Source organism: Phasianus colchicus, chromosome 6 (genome assembly GCF_987193195.1).
Source record: "Phasianus colchicus chromosome 6, bPhaCol1.hap1.1, whole genome shotgun sequence".
Taxonomy (NCBI): Eukaryota; Metazoa; Chordata; class Aves; order Galliformes; family Phasianidae; genus Phasianus; species Phasianus colchicus.
The window spans coordinates 16,362,125-16,381,577 of record NC_143441.1 but is presented as its reverse complement, the minus strand read 5'-3'; the positions used below and the strand labels follow the sequence as shown (position 1 = coordinate 16,381,577).

The following is a 19,453-nucleotide window of genomic DNA, read 5'->3' as shown; positions in this document are numbered from 1 at the left end:
GCAGGCTGGACTGCATGGCCCTTCTGCTGAGGTACCGTGGGCTTGTGTAAAGCTGGTGCACTGCTGTTGGCTTGTGCAGCCACATGGGCCTCAGTAGCTTCTGCCTTGGGGGCTGCCCACCTGCAGAGGGAAGGCAAGCTTTTGCTCAGGAGGCTGCAATGGAGGATTGAACTTGGGGAGAAGTGCTGTCTTGTACTCCCAGCAGGGCAGGGAGCTGCAGCTTTCTGTTCTGGCCTTTGTCTGGAGTCCTGCTTTTGTCTTTAAAATCCTTAAGAATATGTATTTTCTCGCATGGAGGTGTGAGCTTTTCAATCCTAAGACAAGCTCCCAAAAGGATTGGAGGATGACTTAGTAATTGAGTAATATAAACAATTTTAATTCCCTTTTTGCTTCTATGTGTGTTTGAATCATACTCAGGATGTGTTTTCCAGCACTGTACACATTTAAAAGAGGAAGGCATTTTCTTATCTTTTAAACTAAAAGCTGAAATACGTTAAGCTATTGTCAATGAAATCTTAAGAAAAAGGCCAAAAATCACTGGGTCCAGATTAGAAACATGGGAGCAGCATTGTTAGTTCTAACAGAGTTGCAGTATGGAAGTTGCCTTGCTGCTAGAGCTGTTCTTTTTGGGTGTTTTGGTTTAGATTTTACAGGCCAGGTAATTGGTCAATATTGTTCAATATATATCTTTGATTTAGAGTATTTCTCAATGAAAGAATCCACTAGCGAAGAGTTTACAAAGTAATATTATGAATACTAAAGGCTGGAGAGAGCACTTTATTAGTTCAATGCTCATTGTTTTGTAGAGCTGCTGCTATGTAAGAGAAGTACTGTATTGTCTTCTCTGGCTGTTTTCTGCATTTTTGCTTGGTCATGAGCAGCCTTTTCTATTTTATTTTTTTTTTCCTGAAGATTTTTTCCTTTTTTCCTTCTCCCTTTGATGTTTTTCTTCTCCTGTTTTTCTTTCTGGGTAGAAGCAAGTTGACAGGAGTGGTGGATCTTCTTGGATCTAAAGGATTGGTAGAAGCCACAGTACTGAAAACACATACCCATTTTTGAAAAAAGGTTCAAGTTTTGATGGTTCAGTTGCTAAGTGTTTCAGCTGTTTTTTCAGCTGGTTGTTTTTCTTTGTTTATTTGTTTTCAATTCCCCAAAACTTAAGTTGAGTAAACTGGGGAAATTGGTTGTATGTGCTAGGTGTTAGTGCATTTTTGACCAGCCCTGAAATTCTTGAGTGCTCACTGAGAATTTTGGCATGGATGTTTGCTTCTTCCTTGTGTTGGGACCGAGAAGAGGGTCTGCAATTGCAATCTCTAGGGGCACTCAGTGGGAGCGGGAGCCTGAGACATCCAAATCCAAAGACTTCAGTGAAGCAAGACTGGTTTATGATTTATTGTTTGTCCGTGCTGGAGATAGTATTAGATGTTTCCTAATTTTGCCCAGAGTATCAGTCATTGTTCCAGCGATGAGTGTGTGCTATTATTCCTTCAAAACTATTTTTTGACTGCTCTTTCCCATTTTCTTCCAGGATGTCGAACTGGCTTAGGTGTTTGAAAACTACCCCACTGTCAAGCTCCCTCTGAGTTGCTTCCAGTCCTCAGGAGTGAAGGTAGAGTTAAGGGGGTAAGTTAAAAATCCGCTCACAGAACCCAAATAGATTGAAGATTGTAGTTCCTTCTCCTTTGCATGGCAGTCTCCGGTTCCTTTTTTCTTCAGAGATGCATGGTCCATGACAGCAGGCTATCTGTAATAGAGAAGGGGAAATCTAAAGGAGAGGAGTGACTTTGAAAATATGGTAAAAATGTAATGAATGGAGCACTTATAAGGAAAATACCAATGTAGACTATATCAGGTAAGCACTTTAAAAGTGAAAAGTGCCCCCCTGTTGGTTTGTTCTCCTTTTAACTGTTCTCTTTGAAAAATCTAATTGGAATCACAGTTGAACTACAGTGATAAAATATGTTTTTGGTAGATAAAGTGGAAATAATATGTACCTCTCAATTGGGAGTGTTGCTGGAAATGGTAGGTGCATGTAGAAATCCAACACAAATTCCCATTTCTTTTTTCATCCTAAGGGCACAGTACCCTTGGTGCAAAGCCCACGGGACCTATATACTCATTAGCAGATGGAGAGGAACATTAATCTTCTACCCAGAAACCTGCCCCAGCACATAAAGGAGGGAGCATCTCTGTTGTGAGGATTGCTAGTGGTTGCATTAAACATGTTTATAATCATAGTGCCAGCTACACTTGCTGCTCGTTGTTGCATTTGCTCTGAATCTCTGGATTTCACTTTTTCTATCCATGTGTTGTGGAAAGGTGACAGCGTTTCTGCTTCTCAAGATGTGGGCAGAAGCTTCTTCCAGCCTTTTTAAAATCTTCCTATTGCCATAAGCAGTAGAGTACATTAAGATACTTGAAGTACTTTTTTTTGCATAGTGGAAATGTATGATTTTTCTGTGTTGTTCAGTGTTTCTTATTTGGCAGTGAGCTAGGAGACAGGCATTGTTAATGAGGTATCTCAGCAGCACAGTTTTGTGGGAGCATAGTTTAAGGTTAGGAGTATGTCCAGTCTCCAAACTGCCTAGTGAGTATTCTGTGTTTGGAAACAAATGCCAGCTGGCAGTGGTTGAGGAGTGCATGCTTATTCTGCTCATGATAGCCAAAACATGCTCCCCGCTGTGTGCTTTTGGCAGCTTTGCATTGGCAATATGTCTTAAATGCCAGTTGCATGTCCTCCTTTCTTCCTCATAAGTATGTCCCATAAGGCATGAGTTAGCCTAAATAAAAATGTGCCTCTGTTAGAGTCAGTAACATATGGAAAGAGGCTGGTTTCAAAAATCAAAGTCTTTCTGAAACACCTGTAGTACATTATTTCCACTGTGGAAATAAAAAGGTAATGATTGTGTCTTGTTATTCTCAGTTGCAAATTGGCCTTAAATTCCTGAAGATTTGATGATTATTATGACTCTAATTCTTAGACAAACTACATGGAGGGGGACAGAGAAAGCAATGTAATGGGTGGAGTTTTACTCCTGAAGTAGCTGTGTGTTGAGATTATTTATTGCCTTGTCTAATCACGTATGTGGATGAAATGCTATGTTCAGATCCTAAAATTTTAATTAATCATCTCATGTCTTTCTTCTTATTTGCTGATTCTGTGAACTGTTTTAAGTCAGTAAATATCCCAAGTATGTTACATTTTATTGAAAAATACTTGATTGTACATGTGAACAGCCTGACTTTTACAGTTATAGTGAATATGCTTAGTTGAAGTATTTGAAGCAGTTTGTGAGTTGTGGTACATTGGGTATGAGTTCTTAAGAATCTGAAGGTAAAGAATTCCATTCTACATTCCTTTGTCATTTTTATCTCCAGCAACAGTGTAACAAGTAAACAAAAACAACACTCACCCACCCTCCCCTCAAAAAACTTAACAATGAAGCTTTTCAAATTAGTGCCCCAACAACCCCATTTCAGGTCAAGTCAACCCTAGGATAAGTAATGTGCTTAGAAATTGAACTTAAATACATAAGTATTTCTAAATCCCAAATTGCTTTTTCTTTGTGATGATTTTATACCTCTTCTGTTTGCAGTGGATGTTGATATTTGGTGGTATGGTACTTCTCAGGCAATTGAAATACTTTCTCTTTTACTAAAGCAGTGAACTTCTGTTGAGATCTGATCAGACACGGAAGTTTAAAAGTCAGTTACTCTTCTTTGAAGATTCTTAGGAAGGAATTGACACCTTGCCCAAGTAACGAGCCTTCTCAACACTGGGATCACACAGCCACTGATGAAGGAAAAGAGCAGTATCTATTGGGGAAAAACACTGGTTTTGTGGGCACTGTGCTCCTGCATTTCTGTTGAAGCTTGCTTTCGGTGCCAGATTAGGTCTTGTTGCCTACTCACCTGACACAATAAGAACAGTCTGCATTTCCCAGTTAGTAGTAGGGGAGTGAAATAAGAAGGAAGGCCTTACTGTGATCCCTACCTCAAACTCATGAGCATGCCTAAGCAGCCTGATACCGCTATCATATTTTCTCCCTCTCTGGCAAGAAGTTGTTTTCAACAGCTGTTCCAGAAAGGTACAGGAGGCCTCCTGGTAAGTTCTGTGCTTCTGTGCTGTACCTGTCAGCTCTTGATTTTTTGGATATTCAAGGAGATGGGCACTGATGTTCAGGTAACTTCTTGTCCTATAGTAATTTTGAGAGTCGAATCTTGCTGGGAGTTGGGTTGAAATAATACTGTTGCACACTGCTGATTCATGCTGTAAAAAGCCTGGAGTATGACATGCAAAAAAAAGTATTTTGAAAAGTAGGTTGCCAAATCCTCAGAAGTTATGAAATGTCAGATCTGTGTTATTTTCTTCAGTGCCTATAACTAGTATAGGAAGATAGATCTTGCAACTGTAATTTCATCATATCCTTACAACTGGGCACCTGAGTGAGATAATAATTAGATTGCGGGGGGGGAAGTGTCATGGTTGCAATATGTAGTAAATATTATGTTAGTATTCGTGTCTGAGGAAAAACACGTTTCCTAGGACTTGTCATATAAGTCAGTGTTCAGGTATTATTTGTGTAGGAGATGAACAGAATTGGTTCAACAGAATTTAAGTTCTGCTTTGGCTTACACATTTGCATTATGTAAACTTAATAGAGATTCAGATCTGCAATAAGTGACTGTGTAACGTGATTGATTTGAGTGAAGTTTTTCCCACTTAGGATAGTGCTGAATTCTACCTCTAGTCAAAAAAGTTTTATAGAAGTTCTACCAATGCATTTCTGTTTCAGAACAGCTTTGGGGGCTCGCCAGCAGTGTTATTTCTTCTGCATTATAGGAGCAGCTCTAGTTACATGCCAAAGTAATATGGTCTTATTTTTAAACTGAAAAATAAATGAGACCTATGTAGAAATGGAAACTTTGTTGAGTGCCAGATTCTGACCACACTATTCCCATTGGAAAGAACCAGTAGGACCACTTGTGCAATCTTCTGTCTTATAGCATGAAGAGGTTCACAGTGTGGGAAACACTGGAAAAAATGAGCACAAGAAAAGAAAGAAACTTGCCAATGTCTATGTCCTTTAAAGTGAGTTCTTATGAAGTACTTGCTGAGATGCATTTTATTTAGATATCAAATTTAATGAGTCTTGTTAGAGCCAGCCAGTCTGCAGTTAATAAGTGTTACTCTGTGGAGAAAAGGCAGATAGAAAAGTTTGGATACTTAAAAAAAAAAAAAAAAGTATGATTGTGTCATGAATATATTAAAAAACCAAAACAAACAAACAAAAAAGCTCAACGAAACAAACCACCTTTGGCCTGTTTTCCTAAAATAGGAAGGCTTTTGAGTTGGGAGGTTCTGTCTGTAGGGCTTCTTCCCTTCTCATTTTTCTTGACGTTGAAACTCTTTGTTAAATGTAAGCAGAATTTTAAACAGTTAGTTGTAGTACATTGGAGGCAGAGTAGATGGAGGAGTGTGAGGAATATAGTGCTAAGTGTATCTTCTTCGGATGCTAACCCAATTAAAAAAACCAAAAAAGGTCCAGGTACTTTGCCACCAACAATGTACAAGCATATCCATTAAGGACTTTGACAGGAGACCCTAGTGACTTCAGGCAGTAGCTGACTTTCAGTTTTTGTGAAAGGATCAATCAAATATCATCAATTCCACCATAAATGGAAGGCAGAGATTTGCATTATTAATCCAGAGGATTTCCTGAGTAGATCTTGCCTCGTGTCTCAACTTGATCTTGAGTTGGAGTCTTCAGAGCAGTTGCAGAGATAAGTATAACTGAACTGAGCTCTACAAGTACGTAAATGCTAAAGGAGATGGCAGTTGCTGTTGTAGCATTTTAGAAGCATATTCAACCAGTAGTATAGATTAGAAAAAAGTCTAGTGAAACGCAAAATGCTCACTGGTTGGTGTAGTTTGATATCCCACCAGACAGCTGTGGTTTACTAACCCGTGGCTTAAGGATAGTGTACTGCCTAGCACAGTTCCTCTTGTGTTTGACAGTAAATTGTTTTATAGACTGGTATAGCTAGGTGCTCTTAACACTCCTGACAAACAGGTTTTTATCAGCATTTCTCAGCGATGGCTCATGAATAGCATTATTAGCAGTGCCTCTGCTAGGGAATGTGTAGTACTCGAGGCCCAATTTACTAATTCATAGGGTTGCAACATAGATGCTGTTCTGATGCACTGCCCTTCCAAACCTGTTGTCAGTATCAAACTGTTGATCAGGGGTTAAAACCCTTTCACCAGCTTTGTAATAAACAGAACAAAAGCTCTTGCACGAGGAAGTGAATTAATCTTGGGCAGAGCTTAGTTCTTTTTAGTCTGGAAAATGGGAATGATGAATTTACATGCTGAGCAAGTATCTTGTTAGCTTAGACAGTAAACATTATGGGTGGACGTCCAGCTTTTTAGTTTTACATTGCTTTTGGGGTTGGAGTTGCAGTACTGCTTCCACTTGCAGTTGTCTATTTCTACTGTTATTTCAATTCCTGAGATGGTTCTTCACCTTGTACTTAAAATGAATTAATAGTCTTCTGTAGGCCTTTGGGAGGGCATGGACAGGTGTAGGAAACTTGACAATAGACAAAGATGGAACATGCCACAGATTGGATTTCTTCTTTCTGAAGCCTAAAATGACCCTATCTTTACAGTTTTAGAAAGATTAAGGGCATAAAAAAGGTAGACACAAAGCTCCCACTGACTGTATTTGGTGCATAACTCCTATCTGTATCTTTACGTATCTCCTTAATAATTTACCTGGTGTATGTTGTAGGTGTTTAAGGAGGTGCCAGAGATGCTACTTGCTTCTGCTTGAGTCTGTAATTATAAATACACTGACTTTTGTATGAGGAACATCAGACAATAAGTCTTGGTGATGGTTAAGTTAATTCACTTTTAGAAGTTCAATAATTCATCTAAGAAGTGTCAGCAGCTGGCTCTTGTTAATGGTAAGCCTTTCATTTCTGTTAAATCAATTGTGAATAATAGAATCCTTCAGAGAAAAATGATGAGGTAAGAATTGATTTCCAAATTGGGTGCCTGATATTGGAGCATTAATAAAATCTGGAGCAAGCAGGCAACTAGTACCTAATACACTCTGATCACCTAAGTAGTAATCAGAGAAAATCAATGGTTTTTGTGTATGGTGCTAGATCTGTTAGCATTTCATCTGTCGCCATTCATCATTGTGTCTATAATTTTATTTTGTAATTGTTTTGGGTTTTTTTCTTTTTTTTTTCTTAATAGTATGCATTGAATCAAGCACTTACTGTCAAGCTGCTGTGAAACAGAAGTGGCTTTGTCATATCCTCTACTATTTGTTCCCTGTCTGTTGTTACTACTTTAGGGCTTTCTATAGCGATGATCAAAGCAGTGTTTCTATATTAACAAATCAAATTTAATTTTTTAGGGAGGGTTGAAGTAATCTGTGTAGAATCCTCTGTTATAATATCTCTCTAAGTTGTAGATATCATATTATTAATGCTCTTGATGTGACTTCGTCTGCAAAATCAGTGGGAGACTTAATGATGGTAGAACATCCCACCAAGGCACAGGAAGCCATAGGTGTTCGTGCGTGGGATACCTGTACAACTTCTACCTTCAACCTCGATGTCAGTGAACTTTACAGAGCTGTGTATTAAATAACTCTTTGTTTTTTAATCTCTAACTGAAGACTGGATTCAGTAGGGTTTTTTGGTTTTTTGGTTGTTGTTTTTTTTTTTTTTTTGGTGCTGATAGGAACTGTCTTCTGTCCTGGATTGTGCTTACCAATGATCGTTTTGTTAAAGCTGTATTGAGTTTGTGTGGTGCACCACATACAAACACATCCACTTCCTGTAGAAGTCAGTGGGAGTTTAGGCTAAAACTGGACAAGGATTTGGCCCATAAAGCATAGCAAGAAAAATTAACAGATGTAATAAAACTCTTAAGGCAAATAAAATGTTCTAGCAGGTGTTCATAAATGTGCTTTATGCTCATAGACTCTGTTAAATGTTAATACTAAGGTCCTGCAGAAGCTGCACATAAGGACTGTGTGAAGGAAGCAAATGTCTGTTAAATGTGCTGTGCAATATTGTAGCAGAGGTGGGTGGCAGTGCAGTGCCATGCTACCTATTAGACTGAAATATGAAAGCTATTAAGGATTTTGCTGAATTTTCATTTTGTGAAGGAGTAGTTTTCAAGAGTGAACATATCATATAAAAAAGCCATGTGTTGTGCAAATCTGGAAGTGTCTTTGTCGGTGTATGCAGTTTTTTTGGATGTATACAGAGCTTATTAAGGATAACTAATAATGTACTGTGTTAACAATAAATTTAAAGTAAGAGAATACCTGGAAGGAAAATGCCAGATGGAAAGCAGTTGTATTTTTTTTTTTTTTAAATACATTTCATTTTCCTTGAAATAGTTGTTTTTTTTTCTTTGTTGCTTAGGCCAACTCATGGGCAGAAGCACTAGCATAGTCTTAAACATGTTTTGAGGTTAATAGGTGTTGGACAGATCTAAATTTAAAATCCTGCCTACTCTTAATATTTTTTTCAGTCAACCATTTGACCATCAAGGCACTTGTCAGATAAATTAATTTGGCAGAATAAGGTCCATTTTAAATTTTCAGGAGCTTTTTGCTCTTTTTCATTCCAGATTTGTAGGGAAGCATCTTATGGCTTTTTCAGCAGGTTTTGCAGCATGCCCTCAAAAGCTAGTGGCTTGCACTGGCTTGGTTTCTTCTAATAGTTAATTTCATTAGGATTCAGGTCAAACCCCGGAACAAAATAAATCCATGTGTACTAGAGTCAGTTCCTAAAATGACACCATGAATGTGGCAGTCATTGTTAGAATGTGTTTTGTTGGTGTTTGATTAATTGACTGTGTTATCATCTCATCAATGCTCAGTCATTGTGTTGCAGGATAAAAGCAACCACATATTACAAAGATACTCTCTTTCCCAGTTAACGTCTTAATTTTCTGTTCTAAAAGAGTGCATTAGGCAGTCAGTTTAGCTTGGAAAACCCTAAGATTGCTGAGTGAGGGAAGGTCTTTCACACGACATCTAAATCTATCAAGTTACAAGCTGCTCTTCTATCACATGCTGCTATTAAAATGTCCAGATAATGCCAGAAATACTCTTCCACTCTTGCCTCAGTCTTGTCCTCAAGTGTCTGTTCTCAGCGGTGGCAGTGCTGGCATATTTTTAGCTGATGGGGCTCTCAGAAAATTTGCTGCAGCCCACCTTGTTGTACAAAGAATGAAAGTACGCATACACAGTAAATACACATCGCTTTGTGAATGAAATTGTAGGACTAGCAGGATGGTGAGACCTCTCTGCTTTTCCCTCACCAGTAATGCTGTGCTAGAGCACTTATGGGTTTTCAGATCAAAGCTGAGAATCAACGAGAAGATTAGGAGCTTCAACACATAGAAGAGTATCTCTTATTGTAATTATTTCAGGGCAAGGAGGCTTTATGGGGGGGGGAGGGGAAGACACCTAATTTTAATCAAGTGGAAAATAATGTCAGTACTTTTCTTGTAAGTTGTGGCACTTCTAGAATAGTGATATTCATGCAGAACTTTTAATCCTTGCAATACATTACAAATGCATTGTGTGAGAATTAAATGTTAATTGAGGCCATTATTTTATGAGTGGACTATTTATATAGTAAAGTTATTTGAAGTAATGGGCCGTGAATGCATTTTGTTTATTAACTTCACTAGTGCTCATTCTTCTGTATCTCTTCTATCACAGAGCAGCACTTTGAAATGGAAGGCTATCCAGTGACATTAAGACCTGCAAAATGCAAAGCGTGTTACTTCTGAGTAGTGTTTAGGTTGATTTCAAACTGTTTAAGACCATACAGAGCTGCTGGAAAATTGAGCTTTCAGGTGTCTTCCCATCTGAAAAGAAAAAAAGATGCATAGAAGAAACTTTTTTCTTTCTTATTTTTTTTTTTCCTTTCAATTGTTTAATATTGGTTTGACACAGGTATCTAAATGGTCTCCATTTTAAAAATGGAAAACTGAGGTAAGGGAAATCATGCTTTGTGTGGCACTAGGAAGGACTGTCTGTCAGAGAAGGAAATGAAATTGAGAACCCCTAAATGTCAGATCAGCCCCGAAACTCCTTCCTTGCTTTTCTAAAATGTCTTCCAGAAATGTACAGCGTAATGTAGATTTTGTGGAGTTTCCATATGACAACGACTTTGTGGCCTGAGGGTGTGAATTCCCACAATTTGTATACATTCATTGCCCTTTGAAGTTCAGAGTGCTCTATCTGTTATTAAATCTGGAGAAGAGAAAATGTCAAGCCAACGTACTTGTAATAATATTTTGGATTTCCTACTTTAATTGTTTAACAAAATTAATGTGAACATTTTAGCTATAAAGTTAGACAGCTGCAGCAGGATGTGATTTAACTGGTGCTGCTTCTTTCAACACATTCTGGCAACCTCTACAATATGCAGTGTTATGAAATTCCCATTTATCTGTCATTTCATTTCCAGTTATTTATCCATTGTTTTTTAAAACGCTAAGCTCAAATTGAACTTCAGTTCTTGGCTATGATAAAATGCAATGCAAGGGAAAAATCTTGCATGCCTTATTCTGTCTCATTAAAGATCCTTAGACTTGTGCATGAGTGGTGGTTACCCTGCAAGCTGCAGAACCTTGTGATGCAATGTGTAACCATACTAGCCCTGTTCCAGTATGTCACATCTTGCCATGGTTTGCTGTTTACTTTCAGAGACCATTTTTGCAGATCAGTCTTTTTGCCTGTAGTGTCCAAACTCCGTTCCAAGTAGTTTTGAACACATAAGAAAGCACTGGAAAGTTGTCTGTGTATCCATGCCAAACTCTCATTTTCTAGTAAAAACTGATCTATTTTTTTTTTTCTTTTTCTGACCTGCTACATGCTTATGACATTTTGTAACATTTTTCTTTCTTTGATATGTAACACTACATTTGGGCTGTGGACATTTGAGCATTTCCAAATGAGTCATCTGAAAGAGCCATCTGTTTACCGGGGGGGAGGTTTGTATTTGTATAACAGTTGCATGTTAATAAGCAGTAATGTGGAAGGAAATATATAGAGACAGTATATGACAGTTTAATGAGGTTTAAATACCATTGGGTTTAGCTGGCTTTTATGGAAGTCTGTAGAGCTCTCTTACAGCAAGGCATGTGTAGATTTGTGCAGTTTGGGACAGAGCAGTTAGGAGGGCAGTTGTTGCAGTGAAGTCCTGGTGCTGTTGCTTGCTGAGTGGTGTGAGATTGTGCCAGCACAACCTTGCTGGGCGTGTTTGGGCTCTCTAATAGATTACAAAATTGAGTGTAGTTTTCTTATAGGTGTTGGTTTTTGCCCCTTGGTAATGGTGTAGTGTCCAGACTCCCTTAGCTGGGAAGGCTTAGAGAACTTTTGCAGGCCACGTGGTACAGAGGCTAGAGACAGCTGGATACTGTGATAAATGATAACTTCAAAACAAAACCAAAAGAAAATCAACAACAAACCATATATGTGAGTGCTGAATGAAGTAAAGATTGTAAAGATTAAAGTAATTTATTCTGAGTGACTTTAACAAAAAGGCAGTTTCTATCATTACAAAAGAAGAATACCTAATAAACTAATCTCCTAAAGATAAAAGCTGTCAAACATAAAACCATAATATTACACCAGATACCAATTACTGTGGTTTCTTAATGTGCTTGGTTTTTGTTTTTACATTTATTAAATATTTAGAAGTTCAACTGTAGATATTTTTAATCAAAATCAGAAATTTTTTACAAAATGGGTGATTGCATCATTTGCACATTTATATTGTAAGACATTTTAACGATATAAGCATTTTTTCATTTAGACAGCAACCATAATAAATTGAAATAAAATTCAGCCTTGATTGATGTTCTGTGTGTCATGTACAGGGCAAGTCCCATCTATTAAATGTGGTTTGCCAAGGCAGCAATATTAGTAGCATTTGAATGTTTTTCTTATTAAGGAGAAAAATGGTCAGCAACATCAATACAGTCTTCTCCAAAGACCATGGTAAATGGAAAATGCCTGCAGCACATTTGAATTCCTCACTGTATTTGGGATGAAGGTAGGATGCAGGCAGTGAATTTTTTTTTAAATTAGGATAGACTATTACAGTTCTTAGGATGAAAGAGAGAGGCTGATTACAACATAATGGAGTGTACCATATTCATCTCTTTGAAATATGACCTCACTCGGCCTTTTCCATTTTACAATCGATTCTCTCATTCCCTTAATGAACCTATGCGTTCATGAGTCTTCCTTGGAAGTATGCACATGAAGTATTACAGTAGCAAAGAGTAATTGTCTGACAAGCAAGTGCAAGTAAAGTGTATCTCTTGTAGTCTTGTTCAATAACATTATGGGCTGTTAATGCATCACATCAGGTACCATATTGTTTTGTTAAAAATTGTGCAGCTGTATTTTTCTGAGTTGTTCATGGTTTTTCTGAAGTGATAGCTTCAGGAAACTGATTTGACATAATCTGGCTTTATTTCTTTACAAAAGAGTATGTATGTGCAAGACAGAACTATCAGAAAGGTACTCTTACAAAGTCAGTTCTCAGTTACCAGGTGTAGAAATTGAACATACTGTAATATTATGAGGAGGAGAAAAAATATTATAAAGTTACATAGGGGATCAGCAGAGGTACCATAACTTGGAAGTTGCAATTTTGAAAGGATCAAATAAATACCAGATATATGACTTACCTCTCTACAAGTATTAACATCTTTTTGGCTATTGATGTGATTGGATGTAATAAGTGAAAACTGTTAGTTATTTTGTATGTATTTTTATGTAAACACTTTATATGTAACCATAATATAAACTATTTACATATGTATTTAAGCTATACATGCACATGTATTTAGTTTTATTGTCAAGACATAGGTGCTAACTGCCTGTTGACCCTTTCAGCTTGCTGCAAAATACAGAGCGTCCCGTTGGGCCATATTCACAAACGCAAAACAAGGATTGGCACACAAGCATAGAGCTTACTCTGTTAACAACCAGAAAATCTTAAGAGTAGGGAATGCTGGGCAGACCCCTTCTTGCCCCAGGCTTGTCCTAGTCACAGAATTGCTTATGAGATCGGGCTACAATGGAGACTACACAGGAATGGTAGTAAAACCTTATGGAAAGGCAGCAAGACTAAACTACAAGCAAAATATACCAAACTCAGAAAATTCGCAAAAGTTTGACAACCTATGTTATGACAATTTCATTGCAATTCTCAGTGTTTGATGTATCATTGCCAGCACTGATTGGATAGAAATGGCCATGAAATAAAGACTGAGCTCAGAGAGAAGCAACAGCCTTGTTGGTTATGTCAAAAAGGGAACTCCTCATGTCTGAAAGCAGACTTTTGTTTTTACAAGTTCTCGAGGTTCATGCATTTTCAAGTTTTTTTTTACATGTTAGTTACAGGACAGAGAAATTGTTAATTTCTTTAATGTTTAAGTGCAAATTGAGATGGGTAAGTAGTAGCATTCCAGCAGCAACTGCAAGCAGTGAAAATGGCATGTAATTGGTAAATTATTACATAAAGTCTGATGGAAAAACTTACAGTTGTAAGGTGGTAGTCCAGTGATGAAAGGAAACTATATTCTTGCTCTCAACACTCAAGAAGTAACTTTCCATTCCTTTTCTAAAATACTCAATTCACAATTGCTTTTCATAAAATGTTTAAGTTACTGGTCTATTTTGCTTACTTAATGTGTAAGTAAAGTAACGTGTGGTTTACTACTTGTTAAAGTTCTGATGCTTTAAAGCTGATAACAGGTATTAGAAAGGTGAAATGCATTCCCTTTTTGGATGTATTCAGATGTTGCTTTTACAGCTTTAAAGATCAATGCTATTTTTGCTTTGAAAAGCTGTTTCTAAAGGTAGAAATGACCATCTGATACCATGCTTTTAGAAAGAAAAGATTCCCATAGGAGTATTTCTGAATCACTGATTCTGATGATTTTATATGGAGGTACAGTAGCTGAAATAAACAAGGACAAAATGTTCTTGAAAAGGTGGAAGAAGTTAACAACAACAACAACAACAACAACAAAAAAACAACTGAAAAAGAAAAAAAGAAAAAGCATTGAGAAAGGAATCTAAATGTAATATTTTCTGCTGTAAAATTATCTGACCCATTGAAGCAATTTCTTCCTAGAGCCTGACTACAACCTAAAGAACTCTAAAATCCCCAAAATGGAAGTTCTTTCTTAAACATCAGTTCAAAAAAGCACCTAAGATGTGTAAAAATGATATAGTTTTGTAGGGGGACACATGTGAGCTCTTAGAACCTTTGTTTTTTTGCAGAATTTAGAAGTTACACAGTTGCCTTTTGGACAAATATTTTTTGAATAAGAGAAGTGAGTTTGACTTGTATGTACTATTTCAAGCCGTATTGTTGCCCTAGTTTTGGATTGCCCCACCATGGACAGAGAAGGAAGATGATGTATCTGTTGGTGATAGGAGCAGATAAACAGGTGAAGTGTTTGAGAATTTGATGATTCACATCTGAGCATAATCTCTTTTTTTCTGGGTTGTATTGCTGCCTACTATAATATTATACTCTATTTTGTATAAGATCTCTTGCAATATGAAATGTTTGTTGGATTCCACGTTCTCTGTTCAGAGAAGAACCTTCCTAGGAAGAACAGGCAAAGAAAGGTGAACAAGATCATAGAATCATAGAACGGTTTGGGTTGGAAGGGACCTTTGAGATCACCTGGTTCCAACCTTCCTCCAATAGGCAGGGACACCTCCGTCTAGACCAGGTTGCTCAAAGTCTCATCCAGCCTGGCTTTGAATGTTTCCAGAGAGGGGACATCCACAACCTTGCTGGGCAACCTGTTTCAGTGCCTCACCACCCTCACAATGAAGAATTTCTTCCTAATATCTAGTCTAAATCTACCCTCCTCTAGTTCAAAGCCATTTCCCCTCACCTTGTTGCTATCTGCCCTTATAAAAAGTTCCTCCCCAGCCTTCCTGTAGGCCCCCTTCAGGTACTGGAAGACTGCTATAAGATCTCCTCGGAGCTTCTCTTCTTCAGGCTGAAGAGCCTCAGTTCTCAGCCTGTCATTACAGGGGAGTTGCTCCAGCCCTCTGATCATCTTCATGGTGCTCCTCTGGACCTGCTCCAACAACTCCATCTCCTTCTTGTGTTGGGGGCTCCAGAACTGTATACAGTACTCCAGGTGGGGTCTCACAAGAACAGAGTAAAGGGGCAGAATCTCCTTCAACATGCTGGTCACGCCTCTCTTGATGCATCCCAGGATACAATTGGCCTTCTGAACTGCAAGTGCACATTGCTGGCTCATGTTGAATCTCTCATCAACCGTCACTTTCAAATCCTTCTCCTCAGGGCTGCTCTCAAGCTATTCTCTGCCCAACCTGTATCTGTGGTTGGGATTGCCCTGAGCAAGGTACAGGACATTGCACTTGGCCTTGTTGATCTACATGAGGTAGACGTGGGCCTACCTCTCAAACCTGTCCAGGTCCCTTTGGATAGCACTCCTTCCCTCTTGCGTGTCAACTGCACCTCTTGGTGTTGTCTGCTGAGTGTGCACTTGATCCTACTGTCTGTATCACCTACAAAGATGTTAAATAACACTGGTCCCAACACCGATCCCTGAGGAATGCCACTCATCACCAGTCTCCACTTGAACATGAACCACTGACTGCAGCTCTCTGAGTGTGACCATCCAGCCAATTCCTTACCCAGTGAGTGCCCCATCCATCAAATCCATCTTTCTCCAATTTGGCAACCAGGATGTCATGTGAGACATTGTCAGACACTTTGCACAATTCCAGATAGATAATGTCTGTGATGATACTGTGACAGCAGATAAAATTTTGCAGCAGACAAATGCAAGTAAAATCTTTCAAGTACATAATTTTACCTAGTTGCATGTTGTTGCATGTTAAATTGACTATGTTTGCTGCAAAAAAGAATCCTTAGAATTGGAAGGGACCTCTAAATGCCATCTAGTCCAACTCCCCTGCAATGAACAGGGCGCACCACTGCTAGAACAGGTTGCCCAGGGCCTTATCCACCTCACCTTGAAAGTCTCCAGTGACAGGGCATCAACTACATCTCTGGGCAACCTGTTTCAATGTTTCACCACCGCCACTGTAATAGATTTTTTTTTTTTTACATCTAATCTAAATTTACCCTGAGCTTGAAACCATTTCCCCTTTTTCTGTCACCTCAGACCCTGCCAAAGAGTCTGTTCCTTTTTTTCCTGTAGCTCTCGTCTAGACATGGCGAGGCCTCTATCAGGTCACCTTGGAGTGTTCTTTTTTCCAGGCTGAACAGCCCCAGCTCTCCCAGCCTGTCCTCATAGGAGCGGTGTTCCATTCCGTCGATAATTTCTGTGACCCTTCTCTGGATGCACTCCAGCAGGTCTCTCCTATATTGAGGACTCCACATCCAGATGCAATACTCCAGGTGAGGCCTCACTGGCATAGAGTGGCAGCATCAACTCCCTCGCCGTGCTGGCTATGCTTCTTTTGATGCAGCCCAGGATACAGTTGGCTTTCTGGGCTGTGGGGGCACGTGTCCAGCTTCCCATCCACCAGTAGACCCAGGTCTTTTTTGGCAGGGCTGCTCTTAATCCTTACCCCAGCTTGTATTAGTAATGGAGATTGCCTCAACCCAGGCACAAGATCTTGCATGTGGATTTGTTGAACCTCATGAGGCTCACCTGGGCCCACTTCTCAAGCCTGTCTAGGTCTCTCTGAATGGCATTCCGTCCCTCTGGTGTGTTGACTGCACCCCACAGGTTGGTGTCATCAGCAAACTCGCTGAGGGTGCATTGACCCCACTGTCAGTGTCATTGATAAAGATATAAAAGAGTATCAGCCCCAGCACCAACCCCTGGGGGACACTTGTCACTGATCTCCATTGAGAATTGGAGCCACTGATCACCACTCTCTGGACTCGATCCTGCAGCCAGTTGTTTGTCCATCAAAAAATCCACCCATCAAATCCATATTTCAATTTGGAGAGAAAGATGTTGTGGTGTACTGTGTCAAAGACCTTACTGAAGTTGAGATAGATGACATTGGTGGCTCTTCCCTTGTCCACTGATGCATAGAAACCGTTGTGGAAGGCCACTAGGTTAAGCAGGATTTGCCCTTGGTGAAGCCGTGGTAGTTCTCCTCCATCACCTGCTTGCCTTTCATGCATCTTAGCATAGCTTTTAGTTGGATCTGTCCATGATCTTTGCAGACACAGAGGTGAGACTGACAGGTTGGTAGTTCCTGGGGTCATCCTTTTTACCCTTTTTAAAAATGGGCGTGATGTTGCCTTTTTTACAGTCGCCACAAACTTCACCTGATTGCCATGACTTTTCAAATATCATTGAGAGTGGCTTGGCAGCTTCATCAGCCAGTTCCCTCAGGACTCTGGGATGCATCTCATCAGGACCCATAGATGAGTGGATGTTAACGTTCCTCAGTTGGTCAAAAACCTGATCTTCACTTACAGTGGGAGGGATGTTGCTTCCCTGCCCCTCATCTACCAAACCAAATGGTTGAGGGCTGTGTGGTGAGTAGTTATCAGAGAAGGCCTCAGCAAAAAAGTGAAGTCTTTCAGCCTTCTCCTTGTCTGTTGTTACCAGCTTGCCTTTTGTCCGGCTTTTGTCCAAGAAAAAGCAGATCATTTTTAAATTAAAAGTTTCCTAGTAAGTAGTCGCAACAGGTTACATTGTGATGCTTTAAAGCAGGAATGTTGCACTATGCTGTTTAGGAAAATTCAGTAAAAATATGAGAAAAACAAGAGGATGAACAGAAGTGTGTGGTGGCATTGGAAGGAATTTTTTATAACAAGGTACTGAAAGTGTTAGAACTAGTTTAGGTTAGAGGATGAGCAGTCAGTGGGCCGTGTGTTATGTTTAAATAAATCATGTGCTTTAACTTACAACAAGAACAAATAACTACACTGAAAGGCAATAAACTGAGATAACTAATTGAAACAGAGTTGGTTTTTGTTAATGTATTCAATACATAATTCATTTTGGGAATTTGTACTTTAGTCTAAATGCATAAATTAAAAAAAAAAACAAAAACAAAAACAGAAAAACAGACATTTAAATGTGCGAATAGAACTTACATGCTTATGTAAATTGAGCTAACAACTTCTATGTCCCTATCCGCAAATCAGAGCATAGTGATAGAGAAAAAAGAAACTGTAGACAGGTCCCTGTGAACTTGTGCATTACAATATATACCTTTCTCCTTTGCGGTTGGTATGAGTCCCTGTTAGGGCCAGAGGTTAGGTTGGACAGATCACAGATCTCCTTAGTCTGCTTTGATTGTCACTTTTTTTCCAGGATTCTTCCATTTTTGTGCATCTCCAGTGCAAGAAAGCGTGTAATTCTTCTGTGAATACTGAAGTCTCAAGCCTCTTGTAATTTAAAAGGGAAGAATTTAAAAGGCAAAAAATAAAGGCAGTGCTTTTTTTCAGTGCCCATTCAGAGAAGATGAGTTATTTCTGAATAAACAAGGTCTCCGATAAATATCTAGCGATATGCATTTGCCTAATTGAGAGAGTATTCATGGAAGTGCGCTCCAGAAAAAGCAGATTTTGAGTCATACCGAGTAGCATGTTCAAGAATTCACTGCACAGTTGTTAGAAGTATATTGCAGACTTGAGCATGTACTCAACTGTATGCGCATATTAGCTGAGTATGGAATTTTTTTTCCCACAAAAAACTGACACTCATTTGGAGGAGCCTTAAATCCCAGACTATGCTGTAGCTTGTATATTCTTCTGAAACAAAGTAAATGTGTGGAACTTATTCAAGTCCACTAGCTGCTATGAATATATATGCTTCTCCTAGGGCAATGAGCACAAGTAGCTACTGCCCATTCATAAATATCCTTGTTCTTCCAATATGTAATGGGACTCAAAAGACATTGCTGTTCTCGTGGTTAGGGCTGCATTTGCAGTGAAACAGCATATTTTGTGTAGTGTGTAGTTATAGTTTATTACATTTGTTTTTGTTATAGCTTCTTCTGGGTAATCAGCTTTTCAGCTACAAGTCCCTTTATTTGGAAAATGCAATGCTTGTATTGAAGGATCTGAGTTTTCACAAGGAAAAAGCAGAGTTGCAGACAAACGATTGCAGTAAAATGATACAGAAATTTGTTGAGGATGGAAGTTGAGGTGTATGTCCTTCCTTAAGGTAATGTTCCCATAAATTTCTCCATAGCTTTTCATCAGTGTACTGGGGTTGTGGCTCTTTGTGTGTTGGGGGATCTTACATTTATACGGGGTGGAACTGCCTTAAATAGACTTCCCGGTTCCATCATGAAAATAGCTGGAAATTAGGTGATACCTAATTCTCCTGCTTATCCAGTGCCAGAGTGGGGTTTTCAACTTGAGGCTGAAAGCCAAGTCTGACTCCATGTAT

At 39.0% G+C, this 19,453-nt stretch overlaps 1 protein-coding gene across 10 annotated transcripts in view; it reads left to right on the top strand.

Annotated features, from left to right (window-relative positions):
- Nucleotides 1–19,453, top strand: part of RARB (retinoic acid receptor beta) — a 319,855-nt gene that overhangs the window by 7,941 nt on the left and 292,461 nt on the right. For 9 of the 10 annotated variants that reach the window (XM_090142554.1, XM_090142551.1, XM_090142548.1 and 6 more), the window contains exon 2: nucleotides 1,529–1,623. The gene's annotated coding sequence lies outside the window, so the exon portion shown is untranslated. The remainder of the gene's footprint in view (nucleotides 1–1,528; nucleotides 1,624–19,453) is intronic. The other variant, XM_090142547.1, reaches the window with a different exon arrangement.